The sequence below is a fragment of the Aotus nancymaae genome, unplaced genomic scaffold (genome assembly GCF_030222135.1).
Source record: "Aotus nancymaae isolate 86718 unplaced genomic scaffold, 86718_ANA_hifiasm-v0.15.2.pri h1tg000062l, whole genome shotgun sequence".
In the NCBI taxonomy this organism is placed as follows: domain Eukaryota; kingdom Metazoa; phylum Chordata; class Mammalia; order Primates; family Aotidae; genus Aotus; species Aotus nancymaae.
Genome location: NW_026988476.1, coordinates 41,791,140 through 41,797,528, shown reverse-complemented (window position 1 = coordinate 41,797,528; position 6,389 = coordinate 41,791,140).

Genomic DNA, 6,389 nt, shown 5'->3' with positions numbered 1-6,389 from the left:
TATGTTAGGATACAAAACAAGCCACAACAAATTTTTAAAAATCAAAATCAAATCAAGTATCTTTTCAGACCACAATGGAATAAAACTAGAAATAAATCACAAGAGGAACTTGGGAAACTGTAAAAATACAGTGGAAATTAAACAACATGCTCCTGAATGACCATTGGGTCAAGGAACAAATTAAGGAGGAAATAAAAATATTTATTGAAACAAATGAAAATCGAAACATACCAGCCAGGCAAGGTGGCTCATGTGGGTAATCCCAGCATTTTGGGAGGCCAAGGCAGGAGGATCACTTCAGCCCAGGATTTTGAGACTATCCTGGGCAACATGGTGAAGACTCCATCTCTACAAAAAGTTATCTGGTTGTAGTGATGCACACCTGTAGTCCCAGATACTTGGGAGGTTACATTGGAAGGATGGCTGCAGTCCAGGAGATTGAGGCTGCAGTGTTGCCATGATCACACCACTACACTCCAGCCTGGGTGACAATGCAAAACCCAACATACCAAACCTATGGGATATAGCAAAAGCAGTGCTGAGAGGGAAGTTTATAGCAATAAACCCAACAAAAAAGTAGAAAGCTTCCAAATAAACAATCTAATAATACACCTCAAAGAACTAGAAAAGCATGATCAAACCAAGCTCAAAGTTAGTGAAAGGGGCTGGGTGAGGTGGCTCACATCTGTAATCCCAATGCTTTGGGAGGCTGAGGTAGGAGGATCACTTGAGCCCAAAGTTTGAGACCAGCCTGGGCAACACATTGAGACTCTGTCTCTACAAAACAATTTAAAAATTAGCCAAGGGCTGGACACCACTTCGTCCCAGCTCACGCCTGTAATCCCAGCACTTTGGGAGGCCATGGCAGGTGGATCACTTGAGGCCAGGAGTTCGAGACCAGTCTGGCTAACATGTTGAAACCCCCGTCTCTACTAAAAATACAAAAAAATAGCATGGTGGCATGTATCTGTAATCCCAGCTACTCAGGAACTGAGGCAGGAGAATCACTCGAACAGAGGAGGTGGAGGTTGTAGGGAGCCGAGATTGTGCCATTGCACTGCATCCTGGGCAAGAAAGTAAGACTCTGTCTCAAAAAATAAAAAAATAATAATAATAAATAATAAAAATTAGCCAGGCATTGTAGCATACACCTGTGGTCCCAGCTACTCAGGAGGCTGAGGTGGGAGAATCCCTTGAGCCCAGGAGGTCAAGGGTGCAGTAAGCCATGATCACACAACTGAACTCCAGCTTGGGTGACAGATTGAGATTCTGTCTCAAAAAAAAAAAAAAATTTTTTTGTTTTGCTTTTAAATGTAGGAAATATTTAATTATGGTTATAGGCAAAACAAAAAGTATAAAAGGCAAACCAAGGACAGAGAGGAGGCAAGGGGGTAAGCACTGGGATGATCAGCCTTTAGCATGTTTTTTAGTCAGCGGTGAGTGACTAGAGGTCAGGTGGGGACAAGGGACAGTACAGGACAGTGCCTGCTGAATGACCTGAGTCTTATCCATAGGAGAGAGGTTGGTAAGGTAGTTTTCCAGGGTGGGGTGTGAAGGGAAGAGGGGAGAGGTTTGAGAAGCGTCCTGAGGGGTCAGAAGGTCTTTACAACTTTGTAAAAGCACGTAAGTACGTGAACAGATCCAGAAAGGATCTCAAAATGTAAAAGTGATTCCTTTGGGATCACTGCTTAAATCCATAACTACCTTAACTATTTTTTTGAGAGAATCAAATACAGCAAATGCCATCAAGCAAGGGGCTCAACCATAGGGTGAAAAATATGAGATAGAATGATAGAACTGAAACTTGGTTCTGAATTAAATTCCCATTAGACTTCATTTTCTGCTCCTCTCATCTTCTTCATCAAAAATTGTACTTGCATGTGATTTTGAAGTGAATAGTATAGAAGAACATTGTGAAAACCCAAGAATTAGAAAATATACCTCTCTGCCACCAAGTTTAGATCTCTAGAGGGAGAACTACTTGGACACTCAAGCTATTTCGTGTTTTGGGGTTTCTTTCCTGACAGTTGCCTCCATATTTCTCAATAGTATTTCATACCACTGTTTCTTGCTTTTTTTAACTTTAGACATAAATTAATGGGGGACAGCTGCAGTGACTCATGCCTGGAATCCGGGACTTTGGGAAGCTAAGGTGGGAGGATTGCTTGAGGCAGGGAGTTCAGACCAACTGGGCAGCATTGTGAGAACTCCCCTCTAAAAAAGAAAGAAAGAAATTTTTTTTCCAATTAGCTGGGCATGGTGGTGTGTACTCCTTGCTACTTAGAAGGCTGAGGGAGAAGAACTGCATACGATGGCAATATTAAGGCCCTTATTGGGGAAACTGGTTGCAGGACATATAGGAATTCTATACTATCTATGCAATTTTTCTGTAATCTAAAACTGTTCTAAAGTAAAAAGTTTACTTATTTATGACAGACTCTTGCTCTGTCGCCAGGCTGGAGTGCAGTGGCACGATCTTGGCTCACTGCAACCTCTGCCTACAGGTTCAAGCGATTCTCCTGCCTCAGCCTCCCTAGTAGTTGGGACTACAGGCGCGTACCACCATGCTTGGCTAGTTTTTTGTATTTTTAGTAGAGATGGGGTTTCACTGTGTTAGCCAGGATGGTCTTGATCTCCTGGCCTCGTGATGTGCCCACCTCAGCCTCCCAAAGTGCTGGATTACAGGCGTGAGCCACCTCGCCCAGCGAAAAGTTTATTTATTTTTATTTTTTAAAAAAATTCACCTTACTTGCTCTAGATTGGATCTGGGACTAGAATCTAGGTCATTTGGATCTAAATAATTTTCACTACTCAAGAGCTTCCATCACCATGACATATAAGGGAAGTGTGTGTCTGTGGGTGTTGGAGGTACAGGATGAGCGGGTTTGGTAAGTACTATAACATGATGTCATTTAGGAAGATCAAGGCAACATGAAGCCTATGGAATTGGGCTGGAGGTATTTAAAGATCCCAAAAAATCAACTGTTTGAAGCAATCAGGTGCCATGGAGCTAAGCGTAGAGATATAGAAGCTGGTCAAATAGTAGGTGGTCAGGACACAGGCTAGAAGACTGGGAGACAAAAGAACAGAGATCAGACAGATATGTTAGGACACAGGAGATTAGAATCTAGAATTATAGTAATAGGTATTGGAAATAAAAATAATAGTAATAGGCCAGGCACGGTGGCTCAGGCCTGTAATTCCTACACCTTGGGAGGACGAGGCAGGTGGATCACTTGAGGTCAGTTCAAGACCAGCCTAGCTAACATGGTGAAACCCTGTTTCTACATGGTGAAATCCTCCCATCTTTCAAAAGTCTTTTCATTCAGCCTTACTATATTCTTGACGTTTTTCTGTTCCATAGCTTCATTTCCTCATGCTGTTCCTCCATATGTCCTTCAACCACGAACAACTTCCCATCCATATCACCACTGGGATCTCTCAGTGAACTATTTGGCATTCTTTCTTACTGACTTAAATGTCACCTATGCCCAGTACCTAGTCCTCTGAAGCACAAAATACAAAAACTAGCTGGGTGTGGTGGCATGTCCCTGTAATCCCAGCTATTCACGAGGCTGAGACAGGAGAATTGCTTGAACTCAGGAGGTAGAGGTTGTAGTGAGCCAAGATTGCACCACTGCACTCCAGCCTGGGTGACAGAGTGAGACTCTGTCTTAAAAAATAAAAAAAATAAAATAATTTACATTTACAATATACTTTGTACATAAAATTTTCACATATATTATCTGTTTGATATTGAATTAAGTATTGTATCTTTGGATTTAAGTACTGCACTTTTTTATCCTCCTTACATAGGGTTGCCTAAGCTCACAGGTGAGGGAGGAGCTAGGATAACTAGCTGGAGTTGGGGAAGGGAAGAGGTGGGAAGCCAAGCACTTCCTGGTACTTGCCTCCCATCTTTCAAAAGTCTTTTCCATCAGCCTTACTGTATTCTTGACTTTTTCTGTTCCATATCTTTGTTTCCTCATGCTGTTTCTCCATATGTCCTTCAACCATAAACGACTTCCCATCCGTATCACCACTTGGATCTCTCAATGAACTATTTGGAGTTCTTTCTCACTGACTTAAATGTCACCTATGTGCAGTACCTAGTCCTCTGAAGCATTAAATATTAGGATATGTCAATCTCACTGATGTGCTATATATAACCAGTAACAGAGTACTGTGCTTCTACTTCTAGAATTGGGCCAATCTTACAGAATTAGAGTTACTTTTTCTATGATCATGCAGCATGGACTGCCTCTTCCCCTACCCTTCCAGCCACCCCTTGCAGTGAGCTCCTCCAGGCCAGTGACCATGTTTCACTCATTTCTATAGCTTCATTATTTTAAGTGCTGGCATATGATAAGCCCTCAATTAAAACAATTCAATTGGAATTTATCAATGACTACCCTAATTCAAATTGCTTCCTTCCCCAGATCCTCTCTTCTCTGTATGGTTTTTCTCATTGCACACTGTTATGGTTTGAGTTGTATCCCTCAAAAAATGTTGAAGTTCTGACCTTTACCCACCCCACCATCCCTGTGACTGACCTTATTTGGAAACACCATCTTTGCAGATGATCAAGTTAGGATGAGGGCTATGGATTGGGCCCTAATTCAATATGATTGTGTCCTTATAAAAAGGGGAAATTTGGACATAGAGACATGCACACACACACAGGGAGCCTGCCACATGAAGACGAGGGCAAAGGTTGGGGGATGTAGCCGAAGCTAAAAAATGTCAAATGCCAAAGATTGTCCACAAACTATCAGATGGCAGGAGAGAAGCATGGAACACATTATCCCTCAGTCCTCAGAAGGAACCAACCCTTCAGACCCCTTGACATCAGATTTTTAGCCTTCAGAACTGTGAGATAATACCTCTCCATTGGTTAAGCACAGTTTGTATTACTTTATCATAGCAGCCTTAGGAAACTAATGTACCACTTACCACCTTTACGTTCTAACTCTATAATTGCCTTTCTCCCTGACTAGCATGGAAGCTCCATGGGGTCAGGGCTCTTCCTCCGTTTTGCTCATGCATGAATTCTCAACATGTAGAACAATGTCTGGTATATGATAGCTCTCACTATTTGTTGAAAATGAGGAATGGAATTTTTCACATAAATCTAGACATTGTTTTCATTAGAAAACAACCTAAAAAAAAGTTCCCAATAATAAAGCAATAATGGAGAACTTTATTAGCTTAAAATAAAGTATGCTGGCCTGTGGCTACTCTTTAAGAGGGGGATCCTAAACCCTCGGAAGCTGTATCTATTGCTGATTTCTACACTTACTAGTGGCAGAGTGCTTGGGTCTGTGGATGTGAACATGGAAGTTAGGGAAGGTCACCCCTCAGGGCTTCCCTTTGCTGCTTCTGGCTTTTGATTCTGCTTTTTTTTCCTGAACGAAGTAAGGTAAGGTCAAGAATACACAACTCAGCCAGGTGCAGTGGCTCATACCTATAATCCCAGCACTTTGGGAGGCTGAGGCACCAGAAATCACTTGAACCCGGGAGTTGGAGGTTGCAATGAGCCGAGATTGTGCTACTGCACTCCAGTCTGGGTGACAGAGCAAGACTCAGTCTTAAAAAAATAAAAATACAAATACAAAACTATTCTCCTCCTCATCTCCATTACCTTCTTCTTAGTATGGTGCCAGATATTTGAGTGGTCGAATGCATGTGTTCTGGAATTATAAGAGGATAATTCCTTTTTTTTTTTCTGCTTGTCACTTGAAAAAAAAAAGAAAAAGAAAAAAGCATTCACACCTATCAGAACTGTTTCAGTTTTTTAGTTTTGTTTTTTTTTCCCTCTGTATAGTCAGCATTTCTCGACAGTCCAGAGAGGTAGGTATTACCTGAAGGTGAGAAAACAGGCAAAGTGGTTACCACCTTGCACACAACCTGAAGAAACTGCAAGGCGTAGGAGCCAGGCCTCCTAAATCTCAAGCCAGTACTCCTTCTGTTCTGCTGCTCATCACTGCCCAAGTTTTCTCTTTTTATGTCTTGGTGAAGACAGGGTGGGACCCAGAAACATGAAAGTGCTTTGGTTTTAGAATGGGAAGGAACAGAGACAAATCTGTAGGGCTTTTCACTCTGTAGCCATTCCCTCTAGTATTTCTGTGGGGATGGTGGGCCAAGAGGAGAGGTCTGAGTTCAGCGAGTGAGGACTGGCCCCCTGTTCTTTTCAGTGAATGATCTTTCTCCAAATACGCACACAACACACACAACCAGGGGCCCCAGCCATGAGAGTTGCTCTTGATAGAAACGGTCTCCCAGATGACCATGATAGGCACTGGGGACTAGTTTTAGTTCAAAGAAACGAGAGATGAGGGCAATACAAAGAGGCAGGGATAAAAAAATATATATGAAGATTATTCAACCAG